The following is a 13,702-nucleotide window of genomic DNA, read 5'->3' as shown; positions in this document are numbered from 1 at the left end:
TCACAGTGAAATGTAGTTAACTCTACATTTAAATGTGAATTTGGTAACTCTAGTGCCAAAGAATATTAGGGGTGTGTGTGTGTGTGTGTGTGTGTGTGTGTGTGTGTGCACTCATCGTGAGTGCAGGGTTCTGTGCTTCCTGAGAGTGTAGTAGGCCAGAAGAGAGCATTGGATGGCTTGGAACTGGAGTTAGAGATGCTTGAGAGCTGTCCGATGTGGGCGCTATGAACTGAGGTCCTCTGCAAGAGCAGTGTGTACTCTTACCATTTAGCATCTCTCTCCAGCCCCTGTATCAGTTTTCTATCTGTTCTGTTGATGAAACTCAGGTTGATTCCTGGCTGGGCAAGTCTAAATTCCCAGTCCACCATTTTGTTCACAGCCTAAAAAGGATTTACTGTTTTCTAATAATCAGTGCTATTCTGCCTGCTGAGACAGACTCTCGGTGTGATTTTAATTTACAGCACTCTTCTGACCAGTGTTGGGACTTTCTCATATGCTCATTGGTCACTTGCACATCATCTTTTTGAGAACTGTATGCTCAGTTCATTAGTCAATGTATGTTTTGTTAGTTGTAGCCAAAAGGAAACTTCTTTTAGTAGAAACAAAAGGGTTAAGTTAGTTGAGATAATCAAACTGAATATGCTTTTTCTTGAGGTTATAGCAAACTTAAAAGGTTTACATATGAAATTAAAATCATAAAGCACTACAGAAAATATTAGGTTACTTTTATGAACTTCTGGTAAAGGCCTTTCCAAAACAAAAGTAGAAAAAAAAAATGGTAAGGAGAAATAGCAAAAAGGCTGAACTAAACATCCACATTAGTTAGGTTTCCATTGCTGCGATGAAAACTATGACCAAGAACAGCTTGGGCAGGAAAGGGTTTATTTGGTTTTCATTCCTTGAACTACAGTCTGCTGAGGGAAGTCAAGCCAGGACTTGAAGGCAGGAACTGAAACAGAAGCCATGGAGGAGTGATGTTTACGGGCTTGCTCCTCATGGTCTGCTCAGCCCAATTTCTTAGAGAACCCAGGACAGCCTGCACAGTGGTGATGCCACCCACAGTGGGCTGGCCTCCTACATCAGCCATTAAGAGAACGCCCCACAGACTTGCTCACAGCTAGTGTAATGGAGGCATTTTCTCAACTGAAGTTTGCTCTTCTTATATGACTCTAGCTTGTGTCAAGTTGACAAATCTAAGCAGCACATCTTTTCTAAAATGCTAGGAAAATAATGCCCAAGTGCAAGAGTAAAGCTGGACATTACATTAATTCCATATACAGCAGTCAACTAAGGTGGATCAGAGACTTAAACAGAGAATTTGAAAAATTGGCCTTATGATGTGGTTCATTTGATAGTGAACTTGCCTGGTATCCATGAAACTCTAAATTCCATCACCAGGAATGTATAAATGCCATGGTGGCAGGGTACACACAATTCAGCATTCAGCAGGTGGAGGCTGGGGGATTAGAAATTCAAGGTCCTACTCAGTTACATAAGCTAGGTGATGATAGTGAATGCCTTTAACATCAGTGATCTGGAGTCTTCCAAACAAAAAACAAAACAAAACAAAAAGATCTTTAAAAATTCCAGTTTAAATAATGAGTGTCTGCCTGTGTGTAGTTGTGTGTACTTGAGGGCATGGGGTCTCCGAAGCCGGAATTTCATGAGAGCTGCCCTATATGGGTTCTGGGAAGGGCAAGCACTCTTGACCACAGAGCCATCTGCCCAGTTCAAGAAACTCTTCATGGGCTCTGTGCCCCCAGTGTGGGGGAATACCAAGGCCAGGAAGTAGGAGTGGGTGGGTTGGTGAGCAGGGGGTGGGTGGAGGGAATAGTGGGAGGGTGTTTTTCGGAGGGAATAACATTTGAAATGTAAACAAAATATGCAAAAAAAAAAAAAATGTCCGGGGGTTGGAAATAGGAAGCTCTTCATGGTCTGTTTCCTCAATGCTTGGCAACAGCACATGGCACACAATTGGGTTCAGTCATCTGCAGTGTTAACAGCCCCATGCAGGTCTCGGGGACGTTGACTCTATTTGAGATATTGTGCACACACATACATATACACACATGTCGATCTGTCATATACTGGCCATCCTAGGTGCTATGAAGTATATTCTATGCTTTTGTTTGCATTTTCCTGTGCAGTGTTGAGCATGTTTTCATATTCATTTGGTCATTTGTATTCCTCCTTTGGAGGAACATCTATGCGGTTGTAGGCGTTTTCAACCAGGTTGTTTTCTGCTACTGATTTGTTGAAATAGAGGATTTTTCACTTTTTGGCTGCAGCTGACATCACAAGCTTACTAAAGGCAGGGCTAAGTAACAGGCTTTTCTGTAGGCCTAGAACTTGAGATTCCTTAGCCTGTAAGATAAACTAGCACTCTCAGCCCAGGTTCGCTGAGACTTTTGGCTCTTTTTTGACACGGTCTTACAAGCCCACTTGAGATTTGATAAAGTCATGGAGAGTTTCCTGGTAAGAACACACTAAGTATCCCTTCTCTCCCTTTCAAGTTCGAAGTCTTTTATTTGACAAGTACTTTTCCCCCGAGGGGGTGTACCATTCCTGGAAGTACTGCAATACCAGGTTGATACGTGGAGTGGACGGAGCAAGCTCCTATTCCAACTCCTATTCCCAAAAATCCATTTAATATATTGTCCTCAGATAGAGGACATATCAGATATTAAACTGATAAGAACAGATACTACACTTGATCTTAGCCAAAAGGCCGAGAAGCGATACCCCACCCTCGCCCACACAGCCATGACCTGTGTCCAGGCGACACATTGACATTGTGGTGACCTCACGCAACCCTCATTTCCTGTCTTCCCCGCGGTTCCTTCCTGTTCCCATCCGTGTCTGCGTCCTCCACACTCCACTCCCTCTCCAGCACCCACAGCTTCAGCTACAATTTCCAGGACCCCAGCTCTCCCGGCGTTCCCACATGCTAATATCCAGTTTAATTTGCATGTCTCGCCCTCTTTCGAGGGGCGTGGCTACGCACGCCCCGCCTAGGGAGAAACATTTTCTTGGTCTGACTTGCAGTACAGCACACAATGTTACAGGCATCACAGGAGTCTTCCTCTTGATTTACTTAGTGAGCCTATGTAATCAGCTTATACAGTCAGAGAAAGGTGTGTTTAGAGCAATCAATCACAGCCATGGAAGCTGTGTTGGCCTCATTTGCTATCTTGTGTCTTTAGTACTAATTTGGACCAATCAGAGCCTTGCCTTTTTTTTAGCATCCATCACAGAAGTCTTTGGTAGACCACTGGGAAAGTGTTCTCTCTCTAGCTTAGGTTACATGGATATCTAAAGGTCACGGAGGCTTGTGACAGCAAAACATCTTAGGTAAATTGTTTCAAACAGCCTGGCTGATACTTTGCTTTTGGGAGCAGAGGCAATCATTTATATTCGTTGTGCATGTTTTTGAAAAATATTTTTTGTATTTTGCGACTATAATCACATCATATCTTCCTCCCCATTCTTTCCTCCAAACCCTCACGTATATCCCATGGCCTCTTGGCCTCTTCTTTTTTTTTTTTTTTTTTTTTTTTTGTAGACCAGGCTGGCCTCGAACTCAGAAATCCGCCTGTCTCTGCCTCCCAAGTGCTGGGATTAAAGGCGTGCACCACCACCACCCGTAGTTTACAGTTCTTAAGGCATCTGAAGGGCTGGAGAGATGATGGCTCAGCGGGTAAGAGCACTGACTGTTCTTCCTGAAGGTCCTAAGTTCAAATCCCAGCACCACATAATGATTCACAACCATCTGTAATGAGACCTGAGACCCTCTCCTGGTGTGTCTGAAGACAGCTACAGTGTACTTACATATAATAATCAATAAACCTTTAAATTTAAAAAAAAGAGCACTGACTGATCTTCAAGAAGTCCTGAGTTCGATTCCCAGCAACCACATGGTGGCTCACAACCATCTGCATTGAGATCTGACGCCCTCTTCTGGTGTGTTTAAAGACAGCTACGGCATACTCATAGACATAGAGCAAATACATCTTTTTATCACAACCATCTGCATTGAGATCTGACGCCCTCTTCTGGTGTGTCTGAAGACAGCTACGGCATACTCATAGACATAGAGCAAATACATCTTTTTATCACAACCATCTGCATTGAGATCTGACGCCCTCTTCTGGTGAGTCTGAAGACAGCTACGGCATACTCATAGACATAGAGCAAATACATCTTTTTATCACAACCATCTGCATTGAGATCTGACGCCCTGTTCTGGTGTGTCTGAAGACAGCTACGGCATACTCATAGACATAGAGCAAATACATCTTTTTATCACAACCATCTGCATTGAGATCTGACGCCCTCTTCTGGTGAGTCTGAAGACAGCTACGGCATACTCATAGACATAGAGCAAATACATCTTTTTATCACAACCATCTGCATTGAGATCTGACGCCCTCTTCTGGTGAGTCTGAAGACAGCTACGGCATACTCATAGACATAGAGCAAATACATCTTTTTATCACAACCATCTGCATTGAGATCTGACGCCCTCTTCTGGTGAGTCTGAAGACAGCTACGGCATACTCATAGACATAGAGCAAATACATCTTTTTATCACAACCATCTGCATTGAGATCTGACGCCCTCTTCTGGTGAGTCTGAAGACAGCTACGGCATACTCATAGACATAGAGCAAATACATCTTTTTATCACAACCATCTGCATTGAGATCTGACGCCCTCTTCTGGTGAGTCTGAAGACAGCTACGGCATACTCATAGACATAGAGCAAATACATCTTTTTATCACAACCATCTGCATTGAGATCTGACGCCCTCTTCTGGTGAGTCTGAAGACAGCTACGGCATACTCATAGACATAGAGCAAATACATCTTTTTATCACAACCATCTGCATTGAGATCTGACGCCCTCTTCTGGTGAGTCTGAAGACAGCTACGGCATACTCATAGACATAGAGCAAATACATCTTTTTATCACAACCATCTGCATTGAGATCTGACGCCCTCTTCTGGTGAGTCTGAAGACAGCTACGGCATACTCATAGACATAGAGCAAATACATCTTTTTATCACAACCATCTGCATTGAGATCTGACGCCCTCTTCTGGTGAGTCTGAAGACAGCTACGGCATACTCATAGACATAGAGCAAATACATCTTTTTATCACAACCATCTGCATTGAGATCTGACGCCCTCTTCTGGTGAGTCTGAAGACAGCTACGGCATACTCATAGACATAGAGCAAATACATCTTTTTATCACAACCATCTGCATTGAGATCTGACGCCCTCTTCTGGTGAGTCTGAAGACAGCTACGGCATACTCATAGACATAGAGCAAATACATCTTTTTATCACAACCATCTGCATTGAGATCTGACGCCCTCTTCTGGTGAGTCTGAAGACAGCTACGGCATACTCATAGACATAGAGCAAATACATCTTTTTATCACAACCATCTGCATTGAGATCTGACGCCCTCTTCTGGTGAGTCTGAAGACAGCTACGGCATACTCATAGACATAGAGCAAATACATCTTTTTATCACAACCATCTGCATTGAGATCTGACGCCCTCTTCTGGTGAGTCTGAAGACAGCTACGGCATACTCATAGACATAGAGCAAATACATCTTTTTATCACAACCATCTGCATTGAGATCTGACGCCCTCTTCTGGTGAGTCTGAAGACAGCTACGGCATACTCATAGACATAGAGCAAATACATCTTTTTATCACAACCATCTGCATTGAGATCTGACGCCCTCTTCTGGTGAGTCTGAAGACAGCTACGGCATACTCATAGACATAGAGCAAATACATCTTTTTATCACAACCATCTGCATTGAGATCTGACGCCCTCTTCTGGTGAGTCTGAAGACAGCTACGGCATACTCATAGACATAGAGCAAATACATCTTTTTATCACAACCATCTGCATTGAGATCTGACGCCCTCTTCTGGTGAGTCTGAAGACAGCTACGGCATACTCATAGACATAGAGCAAATACATCTTTTTATCACAACCATCTGCATTGAGATCTGACGCCCTCTTCTGGTGAGTCTGAAGACAGCTACGGCATACTCATAGACATAGAGCAAATACATCTTTTTATCACAACCATCTGCATTGAGATCTGACGCCCTCTTCTGGTGAGTCTGAAGACAGCTACGGCATACTCATAGACATAGAGCAAATACATCTTTTTATCACAACCATCTGCATTGAGATCTGACGCCCTCTTCTGGTGAGTCTGAAGACAGCTACGGCATACTCATAGACATAGAGCAAATACATCTTTTTATCACAACCATCTGCATTGAGATCTGACGCCCTCTTCTGGTGAGTCTGAAGACAGCTACGGCATACTCATAGACATAGAGCAAATACATCTTTTTATCACAACCATCTGCATTGAGATCTGACGCCCTCTTCTGGTGAGTCTGAAGACAGCTACGGCATACTCATAGACATAGAGCAAATACATCTTTTTATCACAACCATCTGCATTGAGATCTGACGCCCTCTTCTGGTGAGTCTGAAGACAGCTACGGCATACTCATAGACATAGAGCAAATACATCTTTTTATCACAACCATCTGCATTGAGATCTGACGCCCTCTTCTGGTGAGTCTGAAGACAGCTACGGCATACTCATAGACATAGAGCAAATACATCTTTTTATCACAACCATCTGCATTGAGATCTGACGCCCTCTTCTGGTGAGTCTGAAGACAGCTACGGCATACTCATAGACATAGAGCAAATACATCTTTTTATCACAACCATCTGCATTGAGATCTGACGCCCTCTTCTGGTGAGTCTGAAGACAGCTACGGCATACTCATAGACATAGAGCAAATACATCTTTTTATCACAACCATCTGCATTGAGATCTGACGCCCTCTTCTGGTGAGTCTGAAGACAGCTACGGCATACTCATAGACATAGAGCAAATACATCTTTTTATCACAACCATCTGCATTGAGATCTGACGCCCTCTTCTGGTGAGTCTGAAGACAGCTACGGCATACTCATAGACATAGAGCAAATACATCTTTTTATCACAACCATCTGCATTGAGATCTGACGCCCTCTTCTGGTGAGTCTGAAGACAGCTACGGCATACTCATAGACATAGAGCAAATACATCTTTTTATCACAACCATCTGCATTGAGATCTGACGCCCTCTTCTGGTGAGTCTGAAGACAGCTACGGCATACTCATAGACATAGAGCAAATACATCTTTTTATCACAACCATCTGCATTGAGATCTGACGCCCTCTTCTGGTGAGTCTGAAGACAGCTACGGCATACTCATAGACATAGAGCAAATACATCTTTTTATCACAACCATCTGCATTGAGATCTGACGCCCTCTTCTGGTGAGTCTGAAGACAGCTACGGCATACTCATAGACATAGAGCAAATACATCTTTTTATCACAACCATCTGCATTGAGATCTGACGCCCTCTTCTGGTGAGTCTGAAGACAGCTACGGCATACTCATAGACATAGAGCAAATACATCTTTTTATCACAACCATCTGCATTGAGATCTGACGCCCTCTTCTGGTGAGTCTGAAGACAGCTACGGCATACTCATAGACATAGAGCAAATACATCTTTTTATCACAACCATCTGCATTGAGATCTGACGCCCTCTTCTGGTGAGTCTGAAGACAGCTACGGCATACTCATAGACATAGAGCAAATACATCTTTTTATCACAACCATCTGCATTGAGATCTGACGCCCTCTTCTGGTGAGTCTGAAGACAGCTACGGCATACTCATAGACATAGAGCAAATACATCTTTTTATCACAACCATCTGCATTGAGATCTGACGCCCTCTTCTGGTGAGTCTGAAGACAGCTACGGCATACTCATAGACATAGAGCAAATACATCTTTTTATCACAACCATCTGCATTGAGATCTGACGCCCTCTTCTGGTGAGTCTGAAGACAGCTACGGCATACTCATAGACATAGAGCAAATACATCTTTTTATCACAACCATCTGCATTGAGATCTGACGCCCTCTTCTGGTGAGTCTGAAGACAGCTACGGCATACTCATAGACATAGAGCAAATACATCTTTTAAAGCATCTGAAGACGCTGGTGCTGCCGTATGGGTATTTGATAGTCAGAACTGTCTTTTGCTCCTGACAGCCAGGACGGTAAGGCAGAATTTATTGACCATTCATTCCCAGGTACTCATAGAGATGCTTAGGCTGTTACCCCAAACACTGACACTAGCCTCGGCCCTGAACTACTCTACACCCATTGCAGATATAATAGGTGGGTTTAGCGGGATTTCCCTCAAGGGTATTATGCAGTCCTTTCTGTATGGACTGATCACTCTGGAGTGTTTACTACGTCATTGATATCCTACTAGACTCATGTCTGGACAGTCTGGGGAGGTCCTTTACAGTAACTCCCCTGCTGCGAGGATAAACGGTATTTATCAAGAATTGAAGTGAAAAGCCGGGCATGGTGGCACACGTCTTTAATCCCAGCACAGGGGAGGCAGAGGCAGGCGGATTTTTAGTTCGAGGCCAGCCTGGTCTACAAAGCGTGTTCCAGGATAGCCAGGGCTATACAGAGAAACCCTGTCTTGAAAAACAAAACAAAACAAAACAAAAAACCCCAAACAAACAAAACCCCCAAAAAACAAAAACAACAACAAAAAAAATTGAAGTGAAGCCCCGAAGCAGTCATTGACATGTTTACTACATTTCTCACAAGAACCAACAGTAAGTATATAGGAACGAGAACACCAAGCAAATGTGATATATACGTATGAAACACTAATGATGAGCCTTTTAAAAACTGGAATTCCTGGGACCGTGGATCTAGCAGAGTTGGTAGAGAGCTTGCCAGTGCATGAAGCTGGGTTTCACCCCAGCATCATAAATCAAACCTGATGGTGCACATTGTTTCATTGCTTGGTAGGTAGCGTCAGGAGGATCAAGAGTTCAAGATTGTCCACTTATATGCAGCAGAGACCAGCTGTCGTCTTTGTGGGGTTTGAAACCAGCCTGTTCTGACACTTAAACTATGATGAACTTTGCAAGTGTATGCTAAATGAAATAAGCCACTCACTGTTTCCGTTAAGATTCTAAATCCAGCCACATTGACAAGGAAAATGAATCATCAAAAACTCCAATCCTGCCGGGCGTGGTGGCGAACGCTTTTCATCTCAGCACTTGGGAGGCAGAGGCAGGCAGATTTCTGAGTTCGAGGCCAGCCTGGTCTACAGAGAGAGTTCCAGGACAGCCAGGGCTACACAGAGAAACCCTGTCTCGAAAAACAAACAAACAAAAAAACAAACAAACAAACAAACAAAAAAAAAAAACCCTGTCTTGAAAAAAACAAAAACAACCAAACAAACAGCCAACCAACCAACCAAACCTCCAGTCCTTAACTTGACAACCTGATTGAGACAGGGTTTCTCTGTATAGCCTTGGCTGTCCTGGAACTCACTCTTTAGACCAGGCTAGCCTCGGACTCAGAAATCTGCCTGTCTCTGCCTCCCAAGTGCTGGGATTAAAGGTGGATGCCACCACTGCCCGGCAACTTTAATAAAATTTTATCATCCTAAAGTTTTATTTTCATCCCATAATACAAAATGCAATGGAGGGGGTATTGGTAGGGTGGGACATCATTTGAGATGTAAACAAATAGAATGATAATACAAAAAAATACAAAATGCACTTAATCCATTTCTACAAATGTCCATAATTGTTTTAAAGTTCAGTGAGGCCTCTGAGACTCAATGAAATCTCTTATGAATTCCTATAAAACATGTTATATATTTGTAACATGTCACATTATAAATATTCCTATTCCCAAAGGGAGGGATGGGGACAAAACCATGAGAGATGGACCAAAGTAAGACCAAAATCCAGCAGGGTAATATCCTCCACCTCCATGTTCAGTAACTGGAGAATCACGGATGCTCTGAAGAACTTGGGTAGCTTTGTTTCCTCAGCTCTTGATGCCTACAACACATTCTGACTTCTCTTTGGCCAGCTCCAGTCCACGCCGGTAACTCTCCTCAGTTGATGTCCTATGGTCCTGACATCTACAATGGCATTGGATTGCAACTTAGACCTAACTCTCAGTTTCTCGTATGGGCTAATGGTCCTGCCACCTATTGCTTAGCCTTAGTTATACACGGTTATTGGTACATGCCTGTAATCTTAGCATTCAGGAAGTAGAGGCAGAAAAATCATTAATCTGCCTGGGCTATATAATAAGAATCTGTGCAAAATAATAAACCCTCAAACAATCCAGGTATGGAGGCGCATGCCTGAAATTCCATCACTCAGGAGGATCGGGAATTCAAACACTCTCAGCTACTTTGAGACTAGCATGTGGTAAATACAGGAGATACTGTCTCAGACAGATTAAAAACAAAACATAAGAAAAATAAGCTTTGAAGCTTGGAATGGTGTTGCATGCCTTTAATCCCAGCATTCAGGATGCTGAAGTGTGAGAAATGACACATGTTTGAGGTCAATATTGGTTAAATATTACAAACTATACCCATCAGAAAGGAGGAAACCTCAATAGGGAAAATGTCACCATGACTCTAAGCAGGCTGGAAGGCATTTTCTTAGTTAGGACATAATCTGGACTGTCAGCCCTTCTTTTTTTAAAAAAAGATTTATTTATTTTATTCCATATACATGAGTACACCGTAGCTGGACAGATGGTTGAGCCCTCACGTGGTTGCTGGGAACTGAACTCCACTCACTGTAGCTGTCTTCAGACGCACCAGCAGAGGGCGTCAGATCCCTTATGGGCAGTTACATCCGCCTGCCTCTGCCTCCCAAGTGCTGGGATTAAAGGCATGCACCACCACTGAGTTTTTGTTTTGTTTTGTTTTGTTTTGTTTTCCCAGCCCTATTTTTTAAAGATTGATTTTTAAAGTGAATTTGTACAACTGTGGGATGTTTGTTTGTTTGTTTGTTTGTTTGTTTTGAGACAGGGTTTCTCTGTATAACAATCCTGGCTGACTGTCTTGCAATTCACTTTGAAGACCAGGCTACCTTGAACTCACACAGATGCCTGCCTCTGCCTCCGGAGTTATTGGAGTAAAGGAATGTACCCCACTCCCAGCTTGACTGTGGGACTTTCACGTTTGTAAAATGCTTTATACTATAATGCTAAAATTAATGTATGATGTTGAGAATGAACAAGAAAGAAGATTGTGGCACACACTCACACCCACACCCAGAGGGGCGGATTATGTTTGATGGTTTGATGATAGAAAGTTTCATGAAAATGTTTGAAGAGGGAAAAATATAATATATGCCATAGGGATTAGTGAATATCTGCTTTTATAAGAACATTTATGTTTACGCTGTAACTCAGAAATTCCATTTATTATAAAGTTAGGCTGAGAAATTAAGGATATGAAATGTATAGGATTAGTGGCACCTGATTACATGATTCTACAAAGACGAAACTGCAGTGGTTAAAAAAAGATGAAATGGATTTACATGGACTCATGTAAACTGGTATATTAACAAAGAAACTAGGGACCTTAGAGATGGCTTAGAGTGTGTCTTAGTTTCTTCTATTGTGACAAAACACCATGACCAAAGCAACCTATAAAAAGTATTCAATTGGTGTTATGTTTTCAGAAGGTTAGAGTCCATGATGGTGGAGTGAAGGTATGGTATCAGGTGGTTAGAGCAGCAGCTGCCTGCTCACATCTTACAAACAGGAGGTAGAGAGAAAGTACATTGAGAATGATTTTTGAAACCTCAAAGCCTTCTCTCAGGCAGTGACACCACTTCTCCAACAAGGCTGCAACTCCTAACCGTTCCCAAATAGTTCCATCAACTAGGAACCAAGTACTCAGATTCTGAGGTCAGGCTTATTCAAACTGTTACAGGTTAAGTCACTTCACCAAGACTCATGATCTAATCCTTGGGACTTCCATATTGGACGGAGAAAATCAACTCCCATAAGTTGTCTTCTGACCTCTGTGCACACATGTACACACACACACACACGGGGTGGGGGGAAGAGAGAGAGAGAGAGCGCACAGAATTCTGCAGTATGTACATATACATATAAATAGTTAACATAATGCTCCAGGCATTAAAGTTACAAATAAATTGTAGAGTAATTCTCTGAAGCTTTGGACATTTAACCTTTATGTTTCATGGGTGACTTCCTCAGTTTTCAGTTGCTTGTTAAGAGACACCATGAACAAGGTAACTCTTATAAAGAAAATTTGATTGGGGCTTGCTTGCAGTTATTTATTTATGTATTTATTTTTAAAAGATCTATTTTATTTATATGAGTACACTGTAGCTGTCTCCTGACACATCAGAAGAGGGCATCAGATCCCTTTACAGATGGTTGTGAGCCACCATGTGAGTGTTGGGAATTGAACTCAGGACCTCTGAAAGAGCAGTCAGTGCTCTTAATCACTGAGCCATCTCTCCAGACCCATTACTTGCAGTCTCTTACTAAAGAGGTTTAGTCCATTACCATCAGGGTGGCAAGCATGGTGACACAGTCAGGTATGGTGCTGGAAGAGCAGAGTCCTAAATCTGGATCCACAGACAGCAAGAAGAGAGATAATGGGATTGGGTTGGGCTTTTGACATATTTCCTCCAATAAGGCCACTCCAACAAGGTCACACCTCCTACTGTCATTCCTTAAGCATTCAAACATGAGCCTAAGTGGGCCATTCTTTGTTTTTGTTTGTCTTTTTGGTTTTTGAGGTTTTTCGAAGTAGGCTTTCTCTGTGTAGCCCTGGCTGTCCTGGAACTCTCTCTGTAGACCAGGCTGGCCTCGAACTCAGAAATCTGCCTGCCTCTGAAGTGCTGGGATTAAAGGCGTGCACCAGCACTGCCCAACAAGGGAGCCTGCCTTTCTCTCTCTCTCTCTTTCTTTCTTTCCTTTCTTTCTTCCTTTCCTTTTCCTTATTTTATATGCACACACACACACACACTGTAGCTGTCTTCTGACATACTAGAAGAGGGAGTCAGATCTCATTACAGATGGTTGTGAGCCACCATGTGATTGCTGGGATTTGAACTCAGGATCTTTGGAAGAGCAGTCACTGCTCTTACCCTCTGAGCCATCTCACCAGCCCAAGGGGGCCATTCTTATTCAAACCTCTGCAGTGGGCTTTTAATTACCTCCACAATAAGTGCATTTCTGTTGTTCTGAGAAGCTGGGAGCTGGGTGATAAATAGGGACAGTTCTAGAGTCCCGAGGCAATCAGCAAGGTTACTGTGCAAAGGCCATGTGGTTCTAAATGTTTATTTCTATTTATCTCTAACACCCAAATATCCTTATTTGGTCCACTATCATACCATATTAAAACACATAAATGGTTTCTCATTTCTGTCCAAAATCCTCCAGGTAAACTAGATATGGTGGCTCCAAACTAATTCATTGAAATGGCTTCTTGCAGGGATAATCTCTCATGTACTGTGTGAAGTATCATCTGTCAAAAAATACCTGATGACCAATAAACTGAGGCAGGATTAGAAGGTGGGACATCTGGCATGCATACACACACACACACACACACACACACACACACACTAATTTAACTCTGGTAGGAATTTTTGCCACCATCAGGACTTTGGAGGAAGATGAAACTGAGGAGTGGTAAGTAGCCATGTGGTAGATGTTGACTAGTATAAACAGATTAAATAAGTTATGATC

At 42.7% G+C, this 13,702-nt stretch overlaps 1 non-coding gene across 1 annotated transcript; it reads right to left on the bottom strand.

Moving 5' to 3' along the window:
- Positions 1-2,549: 2,549 nt before the first annotated feature.
- On the bottom strand, positions 2,550-2,740 carry Gm22973. The gene has a single exon (XR_003950375.1). It is a non-coding gene; the product is annotated as a U2 spliceosomal RNA (small nuclear RNA).
- Positions 2,741-13,702: the final 10,962 nt, after the last annotated feature.

This window comes from Mus musculus, chromosome 12, assembly GCF_000001635.26.
Source record: "Mus musculus strain C57BL/6J chromosome 12, GRCm38.p6 C57BL/6J".
NCBI classification, from domain to species: Eukaryota; Metazoa; Chordata; class Mammalia; order Rodentia; family Muridae; genus Mus; species Mus musculus.
Note: the sequence above shows the minus strand (reverse complement) of the source record. Positions and strands in the feature narration are given on the sequence as shown.